Here is a 24,394-nt window from a genome sequence, read left to right on the forward strand (position 1 = left end):
GATGAAACTATGGCTATATGATAAGGTGAAGGAGGTGAGTGCAGCAGGTGTTTTGAGGTTGCTTTAAGCTCCTGTATGAGGGTTCTGTGAAATCAAGTATTGCAAACCTCCACAATCAAACCGACAACAAAGATGAATGTTGGACTATATTACTAAAAGGTGGGTAGGAAATGGCAGCATGTATATGCTAGACAAAGGGATAATTCATGTGCAGGCAGGATGGATTAGGAGGACACAAGGATTTATAAGTTATTCAGAAAGGCACATAATTTAAAACTAAGAATTCTTTATTTCTGGATTTTCCATTTAATATTTTCAAACCAGGATTGACCTGGGCTGATTTATGGATGTAAATCATATATCCATTACAAATCACCGAAAGCTAAACCATGCATAAGAGAGGAATAATGAACTTGAATGCCCCAAAGATTCAGACTTTGGTGGACAAATAAAAATAAGCAAAGCCCACTCCTCAGATAACTATGAAACATTCAGACCCCTTTCCAGTATTTCTGGGGCACACCCAAAGGAAACATCCTGTCACATACCTGGTTAGATTTGTTACAGCTCCCCTGAGCCAATATTCCAATTCTACAACCATCACTGCTCTTCTCCCCTCTTCCCTGCTCCCTTCTCTTTGTCTAAAGCAAGACTTTCTTACTCCCTGTGGCAACATTGTGACAATACATCTGTAATTACAGAAAATTTAAGGAAAGGTTTGAAAAAAGGAAATAGAACAAACAACACCTTTAAAACTAGTCCTAAGACCTCATTATTTCTAATGTGGCTTTAGAGGAGCCCTCTCTGATATAGGGACAATTGGAAATCACTTGTAAGCTCTGCCTGCTGTGAAGGCTCCATCCCTGGAGAGGCTTTCGCTCCATAGCAGAGCCTCCACAGCCTCTCCCCAAAATCAATCTCTCTCTCTCTCTCTCTCTCTCTCTCTCTCTCTCTCTCTCTCTCTCTCTCTCACACACACACACACACACACACACACACACACACACACACAGTCAGGAGCAAAATGTTTTAAAATTCCTAATACCTCATTATGCAAATAGTCATTCTTTTTATTTATCCCCTCTTCCCAACAAACCTGGGTAGCCTCCACTCACAATTTAAAAGTCTCCCTTGACATACCATTTGTCTCTCTATGTAATGCAAACACATCTGGAGTTTACGATGCAATTGTTATCTAACTATAAATATATATGTATATATACATATATATGTATATGTGTGTGTGTATTTGACTCTAAATATGTTACAGTTTATTTTCAGTAGATGCATGGTATAATAGATATATCAGCATACCAGTGATGCCTATAGTCATATGAGTGAGGCTCCATGGTGTAATGACCTCAAGGAAATTTGAAATTAGGCAACCTGAAGTAGATATAGGCTTCTCTCATTACTAGTTGTATAATCTTGACTAACTCCCTTAACCTAACTAAGATGTATTTTGAGTTTCCCTGAAATGCAGATAAAAGTTATTCCTTTTAGTTTGAAGCCATCCCATTTTCTGATTCTTGATTTTACTTCTTGCACTTGTTAAGGAAGTCTTGTTAAGGAAGTCAGGTCCTAAGCCGACATGATGAAGACTTGGGAATACTTTTCCTTCTATTAGGCACAGGATCTCTGTTCTAGTGCCTAAGTATTTGATCCACTTTGAGTTAAATTTCTTGCAGGGTGAGAGATAGGGGTTTAATTTCATTTTGTTAAATATGGATTTCCAATTTCCCCAGCATCATTTATTGAATAGGCTATCTTTTCTCCAGTGAATGTTTTTGGTGCCTTTGTATGAGATAACTATATTTATGTGGGTTTGTCTCTGTGTCTTCTATTTTGTACCATTGCTCTACATATCTGTTTTGGTGCCAATGCCATGCTGTTTTTGTTACCATGACTCTGTAGTATAGCTTAAGGTCTGGTATTGTGATGCCTCCTGCTTCACTCTTCTTGCTAAGGATCTTTTTTTTTTTTTTTTTTTTGGCTATTCTGGGTTTTTTATTTTTCCAAATGAATTTATGATTACTTTTTCTAGTTCTGTGAAGAATATTGTTGGGATTTTAATTGGAATTGCATTAAATCTGTATAATGCTTTTGGTAGTATGGCCATTTTGACAACATTAACTCTGCCTATCCAGGAGCATGGGAGGCCTTTCCATCTTCTAACATATTCTTCCATTTTTTTTCTTTAGTGTTCTATAATTTTCATCGTAGAAAAGCTTCCTTTCATCAAAGGAAACAATCAATAGCATGAAGAGAGAGCCTACAGAATGGGAGAAAATCTTTGCCACATGTACCTCTGATAAAGCATTAATCTCCAGGATATATAAAGAACTAAAAAAACTTAACACTAAAAAAAACACAAATAACCAAATCAATAAATGGGCGATGGAACTAAACAGATACTTCACAGAAGAAGTACCATTAATCAACAAACATATGAAAAAAATGTTCAACATCTTTAGAAATTAGAGAAATGCATATCAAAACTACTCTAAGATTTCATCTCACCCCAGTCAAAATGGCAATTACCAAGAATACAAACAACAATAAATGTTGGTGAGAATGTAGGAAAAAAGGTACACTCATACATTGCTGATGGGACTGCAAATTGTTGTAACCATTATGGAAAGAGATATGAAGATTCTTCAGAAAATTTGGAATGGAACAACCATATAACTCAGTTATCCCACTTCTTGGTTCTACTGTCATATATAATTAATTAAAACAATTAAAACTAAAGGACTTGAAGTCAGCATACTACAGTGATGAAAGCACATCAATGTTTATAGCTGCTCAATTCACAATACTTAAACTACAGAACCAACTTGGGGCCCTTCAACAGATGGATGGATATAAAAATATGGTATATATACACAATGGAATTTAACTCAGCCTTAAAGAAGAATGAAATTATGACATTTGCTGGTAAATGGATGGAGCTGGAGAATATGATTCTAAGCGAAATAAGCCAGTCCCCCCAAACCAAAAGCCAAATGTTTCTCTGATAGGCAGATGCTAATTCACAATGTGAGGTGGGGGCTAGGGAAGAATAGAAGTAGTTTAGATTAGGTAGAAGGGAGTGGAAAGAGGGGAGGGAGTATGGGGATAGGAAGGATAGTAGAATGAATCAGACATTGTTACCCTATGGACACATATAACTATATGACCAGTGTGATTCCATAATATGTACAACCAGAAGAACGAGAAATTATACTCCATTATATATGGTGTATCAAAGTACATTCTACTGTCATGTATAATTAAATAAAACAATTAAAAATAAATAAATAAAATATATTGAATGCTAAAAAAATTGCCTTTCCTATTTCTAAGTCTTTGTGAGGAAAAATAAATGTTGCAATGGTATGCTGAAACTTGCATTGTACAAAATAATTTATCATTATTGTTATTATTAGTCACATTAGCATGCATATGTATTAGTCCTTAATTCCACTTGACATCTGGTTTAATAATGTAACATTTCATTAAATCAATTTATATACACAATCATATATGCATAATTAGGCTTTGCTATAATTACTTTATGCAAAACAATGAATTATGAATAATGGATGTAATATAAATTACAAACACATGCATGCATGTACACACACATGAAATCAGCTTCCACTTCATTGTGAATTTAGCCTTTAAGAGCTGAATTAAATTCAATCAAAAGCAATTGTGAAAAGATTTGAAGTAACACTTAGTACGCAGCTAGTAGGAAAAAGTAAAGGTTGTCACAGAAATAGTAATTCAAGTGTCACTATCTTCCATACACAATATTTACATAATTGTACTACTTCTTACTACAGTGGTGTATTTTAATGAGACCCAGCTTCAGAAGGAAGAACAAAGTAATCCCCAGGGCATCAGAGTAATAAGTACATGAGATGAGATGAGAACTTGTAAATATGTAGCCTGCAGAGACATGAGCTGACATGCATTACTTGTTTAGATATTGGAAGCAATGATGAGTGAGAAGTTGAGAGAGATTTCTGGGGCTCTGACTTGGGCAATGTGTTGAAGACTGGAGCAATAAATTCAATGGAGAATACTTAGCAGCCTATTTTGGAGATGAAGAAGGACAGTGAATGAACCCAGTGTATGAAATATTGTATGGATGTCACAAATGTCCAATATTCATCAGGATATAATTCTGAGACTAAGACCAGAAATCTTAGCTGGACATGAAAATCAAGAGATAGTCAGATAGAATATGGTTAAAGACAGAAACGGAAATATCTTGTTACCTTAAAATCCTGGACCAAGGATAGAATATTAGGGAATAGCATTATTTAAGGAGCATATAGCCCAGAAAATAGGGTTACCAGAATTACCTAAAGAGATACAAATGCACAGGAGTAACAAAAGTAACTGGGAGGTCTCATTCAAAAACCAAGGTTAAAAGAGAGAGAGAGAGAGAGAGAGAGAGAGAGAGAGAGAGAGATTAGCAATACTGCAGTTGACATGTAAAAAAGAGAAGAAACGAAGAAACTAAGTCCTCTGAGGCAATAGAGGAGTTATTCTTCAATAAGAAAAATCCCTCTCTTTTCAGTCTTGAAGGAAAGCAATGGCAACAAGAGAAAAGGGGGCTTGGGTACACATTACTTTGCAGACATCAGATTTGAAAATTTCACTCCAAGAAAGTTTTTCACTTTAGATGTTAAGTATGTTCTTACTGGGTATAGAATTCTGGGTTAACAGGGCTTTTGTTGTTGTTTTCCTTTTGGTACTTTACAGATAGTATTCTTTTGTCTTCTTGTTTGCACAGAAAAGTTCACTGTAATTCTGTTCTTCTGTAGGTAATTTGCTTCCCCCCACCCCCACGCCGCTCCCTGGGTGACTTTAACAGTCTTTGGGTTTCAGAAATTTAAGTCTGATTTGCCTCTCTTCCTCTTTCCCTCTCTTTCTGTTTGTGTGTGCCTCTGTGTGCACATACACGTGTGTGTTCATATGCATCTTGTTTGATGTACTTTGAGATTTTTAGTCTGTCATCACTTTTGGAAATTTTTTCAGCGATTATTTCTCCAAACATTTCTTCTTCATCATTTTCTCTTTCTTCTGTGATTTTAATTACACATACATTATACCACTATATAATGTACCATAGCTCTGTTCTTCCCTCCCCTGATTTTTCCCTTTGTATTCCAGTTGGCATAATTTCTACTGGCTTATCTTCAAGTTCACTGATTCTTTTGTTAGCTGTGTCAATTCTACTAATGAACCCAAAGACTTTTTATCTGTTACTATGTTTTTATTTCTACCATTTCCATTAGATTCCTTTCTCAGTTTCCATCTCTCTGCTGAAATTAGCTAACTTCTCTCACATGTTGCCAACCTTTTGTATAAGAGCCTTTAACGTATTGATTGTAGTTAATTTAAATTCCCTGCTTAATAATTCCACATATATTCCTTATATGGGAGGTTTCTTTATTTTGTCACTTCAGAGTATTTTCATTTGCATTTTCATAAAGGTGGATATCTTGCGTGGATCATAGATACTGAGGTAAATACTTTCCTATGCTTAAAGATGAGCATGATTTCCTTTTTGCTATGTCTTCTGTGTGAAAATCTGAGCTAATCTAGATAGGAATTAGGCCGGACTTGAGGTATGTCATTGCTATAATTGGCCATAGTAAATATAGGCTTCAAATTTTTCTGGTGATCCCTTGTGATTACATTGTAGAATGGCTCACCAGTGGCTATTTTCTTGATATCTGCTTCCCCTTTTGGGGGGTCCTCTCTTATTGTTGGGCCCCAAATAGAATCTGTCTCTTGATTCTTGCAGTCAAATTCCACTGTTATTTTTACTCACAGTTTTTTAAGATATTGATAGAGGGCCAGGAAGTAAGGATGGTCCTTGATGTTCTAATCAGGCCTTAGTCTTAGGTAGGCAGTGTGTGTCACTGGGTCTCCAGGGATGTAGACTTCACAAATGCTCTTGCCCCTTCTCCAACTGTAGTCCCCAGAGATAGAGCACTGTCATTTCCTGTTTCCTTCACCATCACCATTCCCCTACTCCCACCATAGTGAGTCACCTCCAGTACCCTAAGAAAACAACTCTTAATTGTTCTACTCTTGTCACTTAACTCTTAAATTCCATTTTGGAGATGAGTCTAGTTTCAGCCACTGCTGCCATTCTCCTTGATCTTCCATGTAATCTCCTGGTGGGATTTATGGAGGAAAATATGCTACAGGATGTACCTCCTATACCTGTCCACATTCTGAAGCTAGCTTGTACTCATTCTTTGGAAATTCTTGAAAAATTTTAATTGAATCTTCTCACTGATTTATATGATATCTCATGGCATCTGGCAAATGTAAACAAAGGAAGGCATTGTCTTTCTCCTCGCAGTTGACTGTCTTCCCAGATTTTATGGTAGTTGGTGACCTTACAGTCTTAATTCTTTGATAGATTTTTAAAAGTCATGAATGTGCAGTTTATATAGTTTTTTTTTTTCTTATAGTGAGAATGGGAGGGGCCCACTCTGCAGCTGTGTGCAGTTCTGAGCTCAAACCAGAAGCTGAGCAGTTCATGCCAGTATTCCTCAATACTCTGAAATTAAGACATTGAGATTATCTTCTGGGAAAAACAGAAATGATTAGGACTGGGTAAGAATGGTGATTTTTTTTTTTTTTGATTCATGGATAATTTCATGCTTTCCATTATTTTTAGTAGAATGAGAATGATCTTATATAGTGTTCGTAGAACCAGGGAATGGGAGCCAGGCAGTAAGTGTGCCTTTAAAGGAAAAAGTTTTCTTCCAGCTCTAAGGAAAGGTTGCTTCTTTGGTTTGACAAAGATCAGGATAAGGTTCCTGCCTGGAATGTAGATGTTCCAGTTTAAACTGCTCTACATAAAACTATAGAAGAAGGTTTTGCTGTGGGCAGAGTTGTACCTCTGAAGTTATTATGTATACTCGAAGAAAGGGCCCAACCTATAGAAGCATAGTGAGCAGATTCAGTGAGCTCAATCTGTGAATCAGGATCTTGCTTATACTTTGGGTGGGAGGGTAGCCATTGTTTGGGTTAATAAAAATGGATACTTTGCTGTAAGTATCATAATTGAAAAATTTTTGTTGAACCTGTTCTGAAAAATATATAATCTTGAAAATGTATAATCATAGACTCAAAGTTCAAAGAAATCTTCCTTTTTAATGAGTCTATTTCCTTCATTTTACATATAGGTAAAATAGAGACCAGCAAGGTAATTTTCATATTGGGGAGACTTTATAAAATTAAGGAACAGGATAGTTTAATAAATGATGTATATTATTTCAAAGAAAGTATGATATTGGTTTCAAATGAGCAGATATCAATGAACATATTTGTTAATGTTCCTCACTTATGTCTGCTTATACATATATTATATACCCATGTATAAATATAATACCAAGGATTTTAAAACTATGAACTAAAAGATTCAAATTTCTTATAATTCAGAGTATGGTGTTAACAACAACTTGGAAATATCTTGGTTTAAGACTCTTTCAAAATTTCCTCAAAAATACTGGGCTAATGCTAGAAAGCCCTGTAGGAAAGTTTTAAGCTACAACTATTTTGAATCATCCAACATTCAGTTCCTATTTTTGCTGTTTTAGATTTCTTCCTTCTTGTATTAGGACATTTTTGAGTATTGTTTCAGGAAATCAGAACATACAAATGCTTACTAAACAGACACTACTATCCACACAAGGTTGTGCTTGCTTTTCTTTGACTACTCTGCAGTTATTTCATTTGCTTTGGATGAGGGAATACATGCTGTGAATCCCTAGATGAGTAACTTAAAAAAAATCATTTGCTTGTTCAGTCCTCATAGGCATACATTCTGAAAATCACCCATCTTCTCCTCAAATCCTTTGTTTATTTTGGAATATCCCTTCAGAGACTATTGTTTCCGAGCAACATGTAGGTCTCTTTCGGTATGATTCATATAGTGTTGAAATGGAACCCCATGGGCAAATTAACACTGTGTAATGGCCTCTTCTAGAAAAACACAAGCTGAGCATTTAATAATATTTTAAAGTACTTACACAAAGCAGAGTTAAGGACCTTTAAAATTTGTGGTTCCTATTTTAAATTAGTTTCTAGAAAGGATTGATTTTTTTTGTGGCACTGTGGTGTTATCACTTACTTGTCTTCAGTAGTTTTAATACATTTGGTTTTTAATGTTTAATGAGCCAAATTCTCACAAAGCTTAAATTCCAAACTGATAAGTGAATTGTGATCTCCAGGTCTCTTAGGTAACATTTGGTAAGCGCCTCCATGGAATGTACCTGTTACAGTGTAGTCAAATAGTTGGTGAGGTTTTAATAAATATTGTTGACAAGGCATGTTGGAGGCTAACGGCATGGCCAAATTCCTAACACAGAAGCAATATTGCCAAAACATAAATCCAGACTGCTACCATAGGGTAGGGATATGACTATAAGAGATTTTAAACTAAATGTCTTTTCCCAGTCCTATAGATGGGACTGTATACCCAGTTTCAGGTATGAGACATGAGACACAACTTTGGTGAAAAAAGGAGCTGGAAAGCAAGGTGGGGGGCTGTAGCGTATAATCATGATACATCCTTGGCTTTGGCATCATGACTTTTCATTTGCATAACTTAGAGGAGTCTGTGAACTGACAAGAGTGAGTTTTTTCAACAACAAAAGTAAATTTTTTGTTGTTGATGATTTCATTTTTGATGGATCAATTCCATTTTAATTTTTTAACTTTTTATGGAATCAGTATTTATTGAACGATCAATTCCATTTTTAAAATCCTTAAGAATTAAAAAGTTTCATATGGAAGCATATAATACAACTGAATATCTTATAACATTTTTATTGTCTGGTTGATTTGTGGGTTTTTGTTTTGTTTTGTTTGTTTTTTCTTGATACTAGGATTGAACCCAGTGATACTTAACCACTGAGACACATTCCCAGCCTTTTAAAAAATATTTTATTTAGAAACAGGGTCTTGCTGAGTTGCTCAGGGCTTTGCTAAATTACTAAGGCTAGCTTTGAATTTGAAATCCTTCTGCCTCAGCCTTCTGAGCACTACCATGTCCGGGTGGTTTGGGTTTTTTGTTTGTTTGCTTTTACTTTGCAATGTGCTTTCACAGTATTTTTTTTTTTCATTTTACCCCTGATTAAAAAAAAAAACTAAATTTGTGGGCCATTTGATAATAAATCTAATTAAAGTTCTCTTATCCCCACTTCCTCCATCAAAACACACATATATAAAGCCTAAACTAAAAGTTAGGGATGATCCCCATGTTACACTTGAAAGTATTGAGAAAGAAAGTAAACATATTGATAATTTTAAGTGTTGTTGTTGTTGTTGTTTTTAGCATTCAAAACTCTTGCTTACTAATGACCAAATTTTAAAAATCTTAAAGATGATGGTGAACTAAATTTTAAAGATGAAGAATTGGCTTTGTTTAAAAATAAGATTTATTAGAAATTTTTTTTCTGGGGCAAAATAATATTAATTGAAAACTCCAACAAATTAGTATGCAATTCTTTAAAGTTTCACTTTGTTATAGAGATCCTGCTTGTAAGAAAGATTCTTTAATATTCATCATCAATCAACAAGACTCCTCTACATTTTTATACATCTTTGATTTGCTAAGTACAATATATGCAATTATTTCTTGCACATAATCATTCAAAATTAAATTTCCACTTGCAATTGCCCCAGAATGAAAAAGCAAACACATATCAGCAAAAAGTAAAGGTTTTTCTAAGACAAAAACTTAATGATTAGCTTTGGCTGCTGGAACCATCATGTGCCGTGATTGATTATACAGCTAAGGGTTGCTGATCAGTCCCTATTCTTACAGACCTTTCTTGCCATCCTCACATTCATTTGTACTCTCAGCTATTCTTATACTATTGTTGATTATCTGAGAAAGATTCTTTTTAACTATTTTAAGATACTCTATGTTTCTGCAACAATGAGCATAATTGACAATTAGGGCACATTATTCACAGCTCAAAATATCTCCACCAAATAGGGTATCCACAATGTGCTGAAGAGCAAGTGCATGGAGATTACAGACAGGACTTTAGCTTCCCAGTGAAGAAGGAAAGAACACAATGGCACAGACACAGCTGAGCAGGGTTGCAGTGAAGGAATTTTCACAAACAATACAAACTATAAATTCAGTTATCAGGTATGCTCTTCAAGAGTAGAGACAAGGATTTTATTCATATTGGATATCCAGACACTACCACATAAAAACCCCTGAGTAAATATTTGTTGAATTTGTAAAATAAAAATCACACACTGGAAGAGAGGAATAATGGCTCAAGAAATGAAATCTCTAAATCTACAAGTTCTTATTTCAGTTTGTTGCTGATAAAGACCCAAACAACAATATCATTTTAATTTTTGCTTTGTATTTTGCCTTTTCCAAAGCATTTTTACCTACTGTATCTTCCCTGGCCTTCTCTGGACTCTAAGAAAATAGTATTTTCTACACTACTTTGTCAGGATTCTAATCTATGACAACTGTCAGTCCCACATCTTAGGTGGTGATGAATATAGTAGAGAAAGGAAGGCCAGCCTTGGAAGGGATGAAGTGTTTTTACTTTAACCATAAAAACCAAAAGTAGTCTACTGGACAGAGTAATTGTGAGGAATAATAAATGTAGATAGCTCTGAAGTTCCATAATAAAATGTATCATCCTTTCCAAAAATTTGTTTGGTCTGACCTGTCTACTAGGCATCAATGGAAGGTAATACAGATGATGAGGCATAAATTACTGACCTCGGGTCATTAGAAGACTGACTGTCTCCAAAAATGAGAAAGGTAAAGGTTCAACTGCAAAAGGTTTACTTTTGTTTTTTGAAGCATCAAATAAATTTGGATAACATTTTTTAAAGTCTGTTGTGAGAAGAAGCAATTCTAGAAGGCCTACTGGGCATATATTACCAGATGGGTTCCAAACTCTGGATTCAAAACTGACAGCTTGTTTGTATAGGCTTTAATTCAGTGTGCAAAGAACTTTCCAGATACCCTGTCCCTGAAAACAGCCAAGACTTGCTTCCAGTTTTGAATAATCACTAAAAAAGAACAATTCTATCAAACAGAACAGGGGACATCAATTAAAGACATCTGGTGAGTGACAAATTTATTCAAATGTAAAACATCCAAAAGAATCCTAAGTCAAACAAAGGGCAATTTCATCAAGAAAATAATAAATACAATTGAGCATCTGATATCTTGAATTTCTCCAAACTGGTAGGAAGAAAATGATTCAGGATACTAGCAAATTAGGAAGTTAATGTAAAAATCCTTGAGGATATTTTAGAATTCAATACACAAGAGAATTGATTAATAAAGGAGAATTAGAATCTATCCAGTTCATTCACCAGATGAGATTTATAAAAATTCATGAGTTCAGAGAGTATAAAAGTAGAGATATCATAAGGAACAATGCTCTACAATTCTTTTAAATAATCCCTAACTTTAAAATATACTCTTACTATGGAAATGTTTGTGTTCAGTCCCCCTGTCCTGTCTTGTTTGGCTAAAATACAGTGGGACAGTGAGCTTTGGTAGAAGGAAATGGGGGTGACTCAGATCATCAAGTCTGAAATTTACAAACCTCTGAAATATTAGCTCAACTGGTAAATCCATTAACAGGACAAGGGACTTTAGAGACCTGTGTCATTGGACTGGATATCAAAACCAAAGATAAAATAAGCAAAACAAGAATAGCAAAGGAAAGGAAAACTAGTTTTGAATAAAATTTGCCTCTAAGACTATGAGGAGATTATCAGAAACTCAAAAATCATCATGAAGAGTTCCCCTAAAATAAACCTTATGAAATAAAAAAGAAATATGTTGACCAAGTCATTTTCAGTGTTACCCAGTTGAGAGAATATATTGATTCTCCATATTAGCCATCCTTTGGGCGTACGCATCATAGAGACATTGAAATCATCTCCTCAAAATACCAAACTCTCTGCTATGGACTAAATATTTGTGTCTCGCTTAAACACATATATTAAATTTATATTTCCCAGTAGGATGGTATGTGGAGGTGGGGTCTCTGGGAGGTAATCAGTGTTGGGTGAGATCATGAAGATCGGACCCACATGATGGGAATTGTGACCTAATAGGAAGAGACTTTGGAGAGCTCTATCTCTGCCATGTGAGGTGCCAGCAAGAACTTGGCCATCTTCAGAACATCAGCAAGGACAAGGGTCCTCACTGAGACCTGAGTCAGCTGGTATATTGTTCTTGAACTTCCCAACCTCCAGAACATGGAGAAAATATGTTCCTGTTGAAACCATCTATGTCTATGGCATTTTGTTGTGACACCTAGAGCTGACTAATGTTCTTTCTTTGCCCCAATTCCTTGATTATATATTTACTTGGGAAATAATGTTCAATTCAATTTATAAATGACCACACATGACTTGAAATCTCAGAAACTAGGAAGTAATGATGAACAGAACTCACCCACAAAACTTCCCACCTTATGCCCACATCTTTCATACAACATGGAGACTGACTAAATAGTCTTGCAAGCTATGCCCCTCTGTGAAGGGGAGCCTGCTTAAAAGGTGATTGGTTAAAGATAGTCTTTTCCCTCCTCTTTTATATGCCTTTATTCACAGTGACAGATACAAGACCCACAAAGCCACATGTATGGAAGGAGGAACAGAAACTGCTTTAACATTTAAAATCTTCCCTGGGTTTTCAAATGTCAAAATGGCAAAGAAAAACATTCTTAGATTCTAAATCAAATTAATTATTTAAAACTTTTTCCACAAAACAGGAAACATCTACTTCGAAGTGTACAATTTTGGATTTTGTTATGACAAAGACATTAGTGCTGATATGGACATATTTTTTTCTTCTATTAGGTGCAGGGTCTCTGTCCTAGTGCCTAAGTTTTTGATCCACTTTGAATTGGTTTCATGCAGGGTGAGAGATAGAGATTTGATTTCATTTTGCTACGTATGGATTTCCAGTTTCGTCAGTACCATTTGTTGAATAGACTATCTTTTCTCCAGTGAATGTTTTGGCACCTTTGTTAGTATGAGATAACTGATTATCTTCACATGCACCTCTGATAAAGCATTAATTTCTAGGATATATAAAGAACTCAAAAAACTTAACACCAAAATAACCAAATAACCCAATCAATAAATGGGCTAAGGATCTGAACAAACACTTCATAGAAAAAGAAATACAATCAATCAACAAATATATGAAAAGGTGTTCAACATCTCTGGCAATTAGAGAAATGCAAATCAAAACTACACTAAGATTTCACCTTAGTCAGAATGGCAATCATCAAAAATATAAGCAACAATAAATGTTGGCAAGGATGTGGGGGAAAAGTTACAGTCATACATTGCTGGTGGGACTGCAAATCGGAACAACCACTATGGAAAGCAGTATGGAGATTCCTTGGAAATCTAGGAATGGAACCACCATTTGACCCAGCTATCCCTCTCCTCTGTCTACACCCAAAGGACTTAAAAACAGCATACTACAGGGACACAGCCACATCAATGTTTATAGCAGCACAATTCAAGATAGATAAACTGTGGAACCAACCTAGATGCCCTTCAATGGATAAATGGATAAAAATAATGTAGCATATATATACAATGGAATATATTCAGCAATAAAAGAGCATAAAATCATGGCATTTGCAGGTAAATTGATGGAGTTTGAGAAGAAAATGTTAAGTGAAGTTAGCCAATCCCCCCCCAAAAAAAAAAACAAATGCCAAATATTTTCTCTGATGTAAGGATGCTGATTCATAGTGGGATAGGGAGAAGGAGCATGAGAGGAATAGATGAACTCTAGATAGGGCAGAGGGTTGGAGGAGAAGGGAGGGAGCATGGGGTTAGAAATGATGGTGGAATGTGATAGGCATTATCCAAAGTATGTGTATGAAGACCCAAATTGGTGTGAATATATTTTGTATACAACCAGAGATATTAAAAATTGTGCTTTATATGTGTAATAAGAATTGTAATGCAAAAAAATAACAAAAAAATCAGGAAAATGTTTGCAATATACAATAGACATAAATATGTATTTATAAATACAAAATAAAACTTCACAAAGCAATTATAAACAAGATTGAAATCCCAGCTTGAAAATGAAAAGTTTGCCAAAAAAAAAAAAAAAAGCAGCATACGACAGTGATGTAGCCACTTCAATGTTTATAGCAGCTCAATTCACAATAGCTAAATTATGGAATCAACCTAGATGTCCTTCAAAAGATGAATGGATAAAGAAAATGTGGTGTATATATATGGAATATTACTCAGCTTAAAGAGGAATGAAATTATGGCAGTTGCCAGTAAATGGATGGAGTTGGAGATCATTTTGCTAAGCAAAGTAAGCCAATCCCCCCAAAAAAACAAAGGCTGAATGTTTTCTCTATTATGTGGAAACTAATTCACATTAATAGGGGCAGGGCACTAGAGAAGAATAGAGTTACCTTAGATTAGATAGAGGGGAGTGAAGGGAGGGGAGGGGAGAGGACGTAGGGATAGGAAGGATAGTAGAATAGAACAGACATCATTACTTTATATATATACATGACTGCATGACCAGTGTGATTCTGCAACACATATACTCAGAAAAATGAAAATTATATCCTATCTACATATGATATATCAAAGTGCATAAATATATTCTACTCTCATGTATAACCAATTAAAACAAATAGACTTAAAAAAAAAAGACATAAGTGCTGGTGGGAGGAGGTTACATTAATAGACCAGTACAAAATAAATATTTGAAGGCCTAAAATGACAACTTCTAACCAGGAAAGAAATGGGCTCTTTTCTCTGTTAAAGACGAATCTCCTGCTTAGAGTCATTTAATTAAGTGGAGATACTTTCCTTATGCCAGTGGATTCTGAAAGAGCTGGGAAGGAGTGAAATTAGAGCTCTGCTGTTTACATTTGGCCAAATGTAGGCAGCTGAGATTCTCTTAGTCTAAGAAGGTTGAGCCTTTCCACAATGAGAGATTTCACCTTAAACAAATAATAGGAAATCTTCTAGCATCATTAAGTATTCACAGTTCCTTAAAGTTATGACTAAGTTAATCATTTGCTTTAAAACAGCATACTACAGGGCCACAGCCACAACCATGTTTATAGCAGCACAATTCACAGTAGCTAAACTGTGGAACCAACCTAGATGTCTTTCAGTAGATGAATGGATAAAAAAAATGTGGCATATATGCACAATGGAATATTACTCAGTGATAAAAGAGAATAAAATCATGGCATTTGCAAGTAAATGGATGGAGTTGGAGAATATAATACTAAGTGAAGTTAGCCAATCCCAAAAAACCAAATGCTGAATGTTTTCTCTGATATAAGGAGGCTGATTCATAGTGGGGTTGAGAGGGGGGAGCTTGGGAGGATTAGATGAACTCTAGATAGGGCAGAGGGGTAGGAAGGGAAGGGAGGGAGAATGGGGATAAAAAAGATGATGAAATGAGATGGATGGACATCATTACCCTAAGTACATGTATGAATACACGAATGGTGTGAATATACTTTATAAACAGCCAGAGATATGAAAAATTGTGCTCTATATACATAATATGAATTGTAACGTATTCTGCTGTCATATATAACAAATTACAATAAAAATGTTTTCCTCCAAGCACCAGGGAAATGTTTAAATGATATATTAATTATCCAAAATATTCTCCTCTTTGCTTTTATACACTTTTCTCCTATCACATGTCTCTAAAATTAAAGAAGAAAGCATTATGTTAATGGTTTGCTTTCATATTTAATTTATAATAGGAACACTGAGAAGCAAAGGGATGTGTTTGCAGTTTGGTATGCAGCTCACCTCCTGTTACAATGAGGAATTCCGTATGATGATAAAAGGAATTCTAGGCTCAAAGCTCTGGCCCTTTATTTTATACAAAACCCATACAACCAAACACCAACTAGTAAAACAAATGAATCTGAACATTCCTTCAGAGTTTGTTGAATTTATTTGGTTGGTTATTAAACACAGTACTCAGTAAAAAAGATGGGCATATCTCTCAGTCTATCCTCATTTTTAAAGAAACCCTATTAGGCATACTGTACTTTCTTCTCTGCATACTCTTGCTTCACTCTTAAAAACTACATAGTAATTCTATAGAAAGAATGAAAGATGGCCTTGGGCCATCACAATAGAATCAGTGGATGTAACACAAAGAGACCCCATACTAGAGAAATGTGTTTGCATTTGTGGTTTTTCTGGTGCCTTCAAATGAATGCTCCTACGTCACAACCACATCTGTTTGGATGCCTTTTCCCCCCTGGGTAAATGAACAAAGGGCCATGTTCTTCGTGCTCTCCTGATGGAAATTAACAGTCTGCTTTCATCCTTGCCTCATGAAGCTTCCTTTGAGTTGCTCTATTTCTTGAAGCTTTTTTCATAAGCTGATAGAAAACCAAAAGCTATCATGAATTTGGTATCCGAAGAACACTAAATAATTAGAAAGAAGATCTAAATTTCTTCTGGGTCCTGAGAATGCTCACTTTAAAATGTTAAAAAGAAAGACCAAAAGGAGAGATCAGAAACCTACGTCCAAGTAGAGAGTTCATGCAAGGAAAGAACTTTCAGAATATGATCAGTTTAAGTACTGTTGACATAATTTCAATTTGTGCTTTTAGATTTGCCCAGAAATTTTGATATTTAAATGTTAACTTCTTCATTTTCAATTTAACTATATATTTGCTGCTTGCATTTAAAAACTAGGGTATTCCATATTATACCTTCATTCATGTAGGCTAATATGAATGAATGGAAAGGCTTATAAACCCACAGAATGAGAATTCCCATCAAATGTCAGGCAGGCCACATTGACAAACAAGTCTTCATTTGTTAATAAGCTGCATACAATTAGTGTACTGAAAGATAAACAAAGGTTTCCCAGAAGCCCAATCATAAACATGCAGCATTAAAATCCAAAGAATACAGTACAAGTTATAAATACACACTTTAAGAAAATAAACGAAAATAAAAGGTACTTACACTCTTGCTCCGAGAAAGCAAATCACACGTATTTCTTTTCATGGTTGTGTTTTAAGTAATCCAAACGGGCACTAGTTGTTTCCAACGTCAGTGCTCTCACTGCCACAATTATCCACTCAAAAGCCAACTGGAATGCTGGAAAAAAAAAAGCAAGGAAATGTTTAATCAAGTATATGATTAACACGTGCACTTCAAAATGCTATTTTGGCCTAGGAACATAACTCTTAAATAATTCATCAAAACAGGCTAAAATGGTGATGTGTTTAAAACAACAAAAGTACATACAAACAACATTTCCAAAACAGCTTTTTTAAAATGTAAGTTAGAGATTTCAAGCACCATCTGTTTTCCATTAAACATTCAAGTCTACTTTTTCAGTGGCTGAAAAAAATAGGTATGGTAACCACAACCTAATGTTACTATAAGAAATGAATATGTAGCTGAATTGTATTATGTGTTGATTCTTTTTTTAAATATTACTTTTAGTTGTAGTTGGACACAATACTTTTATTTATTTTTATGTGGTGATCAGGATCGAACCCAGGGCCTTGCATGTGCTAGACAAACGCTCTACCCCTGAGCCACCACCCCAGCCCCTATGTGTTGATTCTTACTGGGACAATTTTGGACCCTTAACTTTCAACCAAGAGATCATCAACTGAGCCTTGTCCACCACTTGGGGAATCTTCCTACATCTGAAGGAAAGAGCCTGGGAGCTGGGTCATGGTTCTGATTTCCTGAGCAATAATCCACAAGACACTGATGCCGTCCCAGTGGCTCTTCAGTAAACTTAGTGAGTTCTTTATTCCTTTAGTTCAAAGAGGTTGCAAGGAATGCTTGAGAAAATTGAAGGCACTTTACCTAGATAAGCAATAGCTGTAATTCAAAGAACATTTCAAAAGAGTTGTCATGAAAATGATATTGATGGCCTTATTTCCTGAACTTCACTTTCCACTAGAGACTAGGATGAAGATTCTGTGTTTGGTGGAAAGAGCAAATTTAATAGCTGTATGTGTTGTCTTCATGTCTACTATATCTGACCACGATTTGCATATACATAGGATATGTTTGCATGTGGGCTAAAGAGCAATTGGGGAAAGAACTTACTCTATGGGAAAGGGTATGAGGCAAACAAGCATCACCAAAACACAAAAACTCTTACAATACAGATGTAAGCTGACATTGTAGGTGTAGGTCAATGCTAGCAGCAGCATATAGTTCCATTATTTGCATTGTCCTAAGGTTCTCAGGGGAAAAAAAAAGAAGAATGAAAGGACACCTGTGCCTGAGGTTTAGGGAACAGAGTAATACTAATCAAGCTCTAAATGATCTAGTTTTACTAAAATGATTGAAAAAAAAATGGGCAAGATTTCAGGGAACAGTGTCCGTGTGGGCCCCAGTATGAAGCCATCCATCAGTTTTAGAGAACCCAGGACCACCAGTGGAGAGGGACCTTCACCAGGCTCTTCAACATCCTGCACTGCCATTCTCTCAAGGCTGATAAAACATGCTTTGAACATATGTAAGTCACCCCTCAAGACTTCTGATAATAAAAGGCAGATAGCTTTAGGGGGCCAAACAAAAGATGGAGTTAAAAACAAAGAAATGGAGTATATTATTGCTAAGAGTTCCCTAGCTGCAACTTGGGAACCCAAAGAGTACTGAGGGAAAAAGCTTTCTTCTGAACTTAATGAAAATACTTGCCTAAAGATTAGAGAAAAAAATGCACAGTCAAATGTAAGTTTGCTAGAAAAAAAAAAAAGGCTGTTTCTTTGAGTGTCTTTGGACTTTTATTTTAAGAGCGCAGAGCTTGGAGGGAGGAGCTAATCCACAAAGAGAAATTTCTCAACTCGTGCACCTCCAGGAGCATAGTCACCTTTACAGAGTAGTCATGATGCTGAGCCCTTTATAGGTTCTAGGAAACTATGAAATTATGTGATTCATTTAGTTTAAGAAGTGGATCGAAATAACAGAAGCCATAAACTAAATACACTACACTGAGGAAGGAAAGAAAAAATTAAGTGCTGCAGGAAGCTTACACATTATCAGAGAATATATTTAATTTAATTATATATTCTATATTAATGAGTACCTTTATAGGCAACCATGAAATAGTTGCCCATAGTGAGCAAGTGATTCAAAGATTTTAAATTAACAAATTAGACAAAAAATGGATTAGACCTGATAAGTTTTGCTGAATCAATCAAATTTTTAAAAAGTTTACTTTGAGAGCTTTAAAGGCCATGGTTAAGAGGTGCTTTCCTATAGGAATTTAGAACCTATAGCAATTTGAATAGACAAATGAAGTTAATTGAAAACTGACTGCTGACAGAAGGGCCCTTCTCAGCCTGGTACCTAGGAAGCATGTCCTCCATAAAAGAGTGTGGACCTCAGAACCAAATAGGTACAGATTGGAATTTCAGCTCTTCCCGAGTGTTCTGCATTACCTTTAGGTAAATCACTTAACCTCTCTGAGAAAAAGGGTGGTAATAATAATATACATGTGAGTTTTTAGCTCAAATGAGAAAATGTATATGAAGTAGGCTAAGAGATAGCACCTAAGAGATGCTTAGCTATGGCTATCATCATCATCATCATCATCATCATCATCATCATCATCATCTTTTTCTTCTCTTAGTACCAAATGTCAAGAAACAATGAAAAGAACCAATTTTATGTTTTCTCCTCAAAGTGCTAATCTCCGTTATTTAAAACATTCCTAGGCAAACATATTTTCAACTAAAAAATAATGAATAATGTATCAGTTAGGGTCCCAGGGTAAAGAGGCAGCATATTAATACTAGGATCATTTAAGAGGGTTTAGTAAAGACTACTGAAGATGATGTGGATAAGAAGTGCAGTCTCTGGAGCTAGCAGTGATGGAGTTTTTACTCCACTATTCCCAGGGTTGGGGTTGGGGTTGGGGGTGTACACAGAGGGGATGGGTTGTCAATACCTAGGAATAAAGAGTCACCTCAGCCAGAACAGGTTGCCTCCAAGAGGGAAGTTACTCTCTGGGACATAGTTAGCCCCAGGTAATCCTGAAAGGAAAGAGATGAGGAAAGGCACAGAATCTCATTTTCCTCCCTGCCTCTGATCTCCTGCCAGGACCCTCCAATAGCCAAATTCCACTGGGCCAGAGGGCAAAGGAAGCTGCTGATGGGTTTCTTGCTGGTCAGCCTTCTAGGGCAGGAAGTCTCCTAGGCTAGGGCAGGGAGGGTACAGGAGTTTCAGGGGAAATGGAAGATGTGCCACACAAATTTGATCTGTAGTCTAGCAAGAGGATGGTATTTTTCTGTGACCTCCTTCACCCTAAGCAAAGTACCCATGATTTATCTTCAACACTCTCAACAACCCTGCAAGGTAGATAACGCTAATATATTATCCCCACTGCGCAGAAGAGGAAATCAGCTGCAGAAAGTGAGCTAAATTGCCCAGTAAGTAGCAGCACCAGGATTCAAACCTGATCTGCCTCCACAGTCCATGTTTGTGTTTATGTTGCCAGGCTGCTTTGCTGCCAACATCATGAACCAATGCATTTTAATTATCAACAAGGGGCAACTTCTGCTAATATCAAAGCTGTGCCTATACCAAAGAATGTTTGATAAAAAAAAAAAGGTTGACTCTCAGGAAGGTAGTTATCTGAGTTCCTACATATTCCTCCCCTCAGCAAGATAATGCAGTGAGACAGCAGAAAATGCTTCTCCCTCCAGGTGCACTAAAAAGAAAACCAGGCAAGCGAACATGGGCACATGTGATTTCATTATGATAGAAGTTTCCACATAAAAGTTAATTAGGGAGAAAGAAGAGTCTGCTCCTGAAGGGAAAATACTTCAGAAATAAAAATGGAGGGAAGAGGCAGTTAAGATGGACGATGCTGGAACATTCTGAGAAGGAATCTGAGCCATAGCACTTGTATAAATTGTTCAGCTTCGATGCGAGGATAAGGGAGTTCAGACTTCTTTCCTAGAGATTAAGGATTTATACATCTGAAAAAGCCCTGAACTGGTCATCAGAAGAAATGAGTTCTGCTTTCATCACTATTTCATATACACAAGCTGTATGATATTAGGAAAATCCCTTCTCTTTTCGCCTTTACCAGTTGCTTGCTTTTCTGAAAAGTGGAGATAACAATATCTGTACAACCCACCTCACAAGTTGTTACTGGAATTAATTAGATAATATCTCAAAAGTTTTCTGGAAACCGTAAGTTTCCCTGCAAATAAAAATTTAATCATTTAAACAGAGAATGTGCCAATGCCTAATGATATTCAAGAATAAGAATCAAAAAGGATTCAAATCATCCTCAAATATTAGAAAAGCTTTTGGTTATGTTTTGTATATTTCAGAAGAATTTCCTATGCTTCCCTTCTTTCCAAATTTTATTGTTTTCTTCTATTAACTAATTCAATTATATAGTGGTTGCTGGATCATAAAGCCACTCTAATGAATTAATTTGAAAAAAATTATTGAGCACCCACATGCCAGGTACTAAATTAAACTAAAATACTAACATCGAATTTTCTAGATTCAGGGGAGAAAAAGTGTTTGGGGTGTAGTTGCCTAACGATCAAGGCGTAATTTATTAGCTCTGTCTCCAACTTAGTGTCTTCTTCACTTCATCAAAAGATATAGTTTTCCAATGCTGCATAAAATAGACATCAAAGTGAAAACAAATTGACAACCTCTTCCTTTTGTTAGATATTATATTTGTTGGAGTTTTTGTTTGCTTGTTTTTGTTATGCATTATCTATATCCTCAGCCTCCTTAATTAGATTCTAATCTCAATAAAAAATAACTAGCTATCCAGGCATTATGGCTCATACCTATAATACCAGCAACTCATAAGGCTGAGACAGGAGGATTGCAAGTTCAGAGCCAGCCTCAGACACTTAGCAAGGCCCTCCACAACTTAGCAAGACCCTGTCTCAAAATAAAAAATAAAAAGGGATGGGGATGTAGATCAGTGGTAAAGTACCCTTCCATTAAATTCTCAGTACCAACCAAAAATGAAATAAAATAAACAAAAAAGAAACTAGCTATGGTACATTAATAAAGGAAATATCATCACTGTAAAAGACATCACCAAAGAGATACAGTAAAATCAGGGTCAAGTTACCAAGGTTTACACAATGAAGTAAGTGCAGGCAAGAAATTAGTAGGAGGCTATGCAACAGCTAATATTTGAAAAGAAGCCAGCCCAGTGCTGTGGCACATGCCTGTAATCCCAGCAGCTCAGGAGGCTGAGGCAGGAGGATTTTGAGTTCAAAACCACAAATACTAGAAAAGCTATTGGTCAGCCAAAAGTGAGATACTAAGCAATTCAGTGAGACCCTGTCTCTAAATAAAAAAAAAAAAAAATACAAAATAAGGCTGAGGATGTGCCTCAGTGGTCAAAGTCCATGAGTTCAATCCCTGGTAACACCCCCTCCCCACCCCCTGCCCAAAATAAAAGGAAGAAAAGAAGCATACGAGGGGAAACACAGAGTTTTCACAAGAAAGCTTAAATTATTACCTTTATCTCATCAATGCCTACTAAAATGACCTCCCCACACAGAAAGACATTAGATAACTTGGGCATTTGCTTCCACTGGTGCCCTGTTACATGTGTGGCAGAGACAAAGGAAGAAAGTACCAGATATTGACTCACACCCTTCAAACTAGAAAATTAAGAGAAAGGACACCTTAGTCCAGATCTGAAGAAGAAAACAGAGGTTTCTTGCTATTTACATACTCTCTTTTCTCCAGGGTGCCCTGTACAGGTGATCCTTAGCTGAGTTCCTGTTAGAGGTTACAGAGGCTGAGACCTCCCGAGAGCTCAGTATACAATATAATCCAGCTATAGGGAACATAAGAAATCTACCTAAAGTCATAGAGCTTACTTGGACAACACAGGAAGTAGACTGAGGCCCCTATACTCCACACCAGTACCTCTCCAACTGATGATATCATACTTTGTTTTGATTTTCCTAAAACCAGCTCTTTAGATCAACCCAGATCACTGTGCAGTCTGCTCAGCAGAGTTTGACAAATTGGCTCTTGCTGAAGTCAGAGCAGTCTACCTGCAGCACAAGGGTGAGCCTGAATATCCTCCTTGGGGGTCATGCTCTCTAGGCACCCTTCTCTGCAGGGCACTTGCAGAGACTGGAGTGAGGCCTGTCAAGGGGAGGAGTCCAGTGATCCATGATTCACAGGTTTAATCTGGCCATATCTCACAGGCTATTGCCCAGCACCATCCCCAGCCTACTTAGACTTGTCTAATCTCTCCAACCCCTATGACATGTTTATTCCTACTTGGTGATCCTAAATTCATGCTCTTAAATTTTTCATTTCACCTTTTTAAATTCTTTCCATTCTTCAGAGCCCAACAAAAGCCCTTTCTTCTAATGACAATTTCCCCTGGTGCTCCAAGTCACACAGGTTTCTAGTTCTCCTGAATTCCAACAACCAAGAAATCTCTCCCCTTAAAAGAAAATCATCCTTATAACCCTAGTAGTTCCACAAAATCATTTAGTCTTGCTCATTTTTTTTTTCACTGTTTTGTGGTTTTGATGTCTGCTTCCTCAACTGAGAGTTGAACACGGTACATTGTAAGGCCTCTTCAATAAGCAAGTTGTATGATTACAAAATACAAGTTCCTTAAGGTTGAAAAGAGTTATCACTCTTTTGCCCTTTCCATAGTGTTTAATACAGTAACCACATAGTATGCTAAAAAATTAAAGGCACAAATCCATAAGATACATATGAGCTTTGTAATTAAAAAGTACAGATTTTGCAAAATCAGAAATAAAATTGTAGCAAAATGTGGAAAATATTAAATTTCACTGTTTATGAAAGAAGTGAAAATTAAAATCTTGTTTCTATCATTCCTACATGTTAGTAAAATTTTTAAAAATAAAATACTGAATAATGGTATGAATATGATTAAATAAGTGTTTCATATATTGCCAATAAGCTTTCAAAATGATATAAATCCTTTGAAAGGAATTTGCTAATAAAGACCAAAAACTTTAATGCTATTTTATACTTTTATATAATAATTCAGGAAATAAATTGAAATATAAAAAGTACTTGGTATACAAAGGCATTCTTGGCAGTAATACTTATAATAATGAAAATTTTGGAAAAAAATTAGGCATCCAATTATAAGGGAATTTCTAAGTAAAATGTGAAAAAAAAACCTGTTGTATGATGCAGATAAAATATATATTTTACACAATATTTTAATTATATGAGAAAATTTCTGTATTAAATGTTAAAGAAAAAAAGCATGATTAAAGTCATATATGAAGTATGCTCCTATAAGAAGTTACACACAGAGAAAAGACTGAAAAGTTTTATAGTAAAATATTAATAC

The 24,394-nt window shown here is 35.8% G+C and overlaps 1 long non-coding RNA gene across 2 annotated transcripts in view; it reads right to left on the reverse strand.

Moving 5' to 3' along the window:
- Positions 1-24,394, reverse strand: part of LOC131424628 (uncharacterized) — a 559,968-nt gene that overhangs the window by 168,019 nt on the left and 367,555 nt on the right. For both annotated transcript variants that reach the window (XR_009227981.1, XR_009227980.1), the window contains exon 3: positions 17,038-17,172. This is a non-coding gene — a long non-coding RNA (uncharacterized LOC131424628). The remainder of the gene's footprint in view (positions 1-17,037; positions 17,173-24,394) is intronic.

Source organism: Marmota monax, unplaced genomic scaffold (assembly GCF_021218885.2).
Source record: "Marmota monax isolate L192 unplaced genomic scaffold, Marmota_monax_Labrador192_F-V1.1 WCK01_AAM20220418_F8-fsc00037, whole genome shotgun sequence".
NCBI classification, from domain to species: Eukaryota; Metazoa; Chordata; class Mammalia; order Rodentia; family Sciuridae; genus Marmota; species Marmota monax.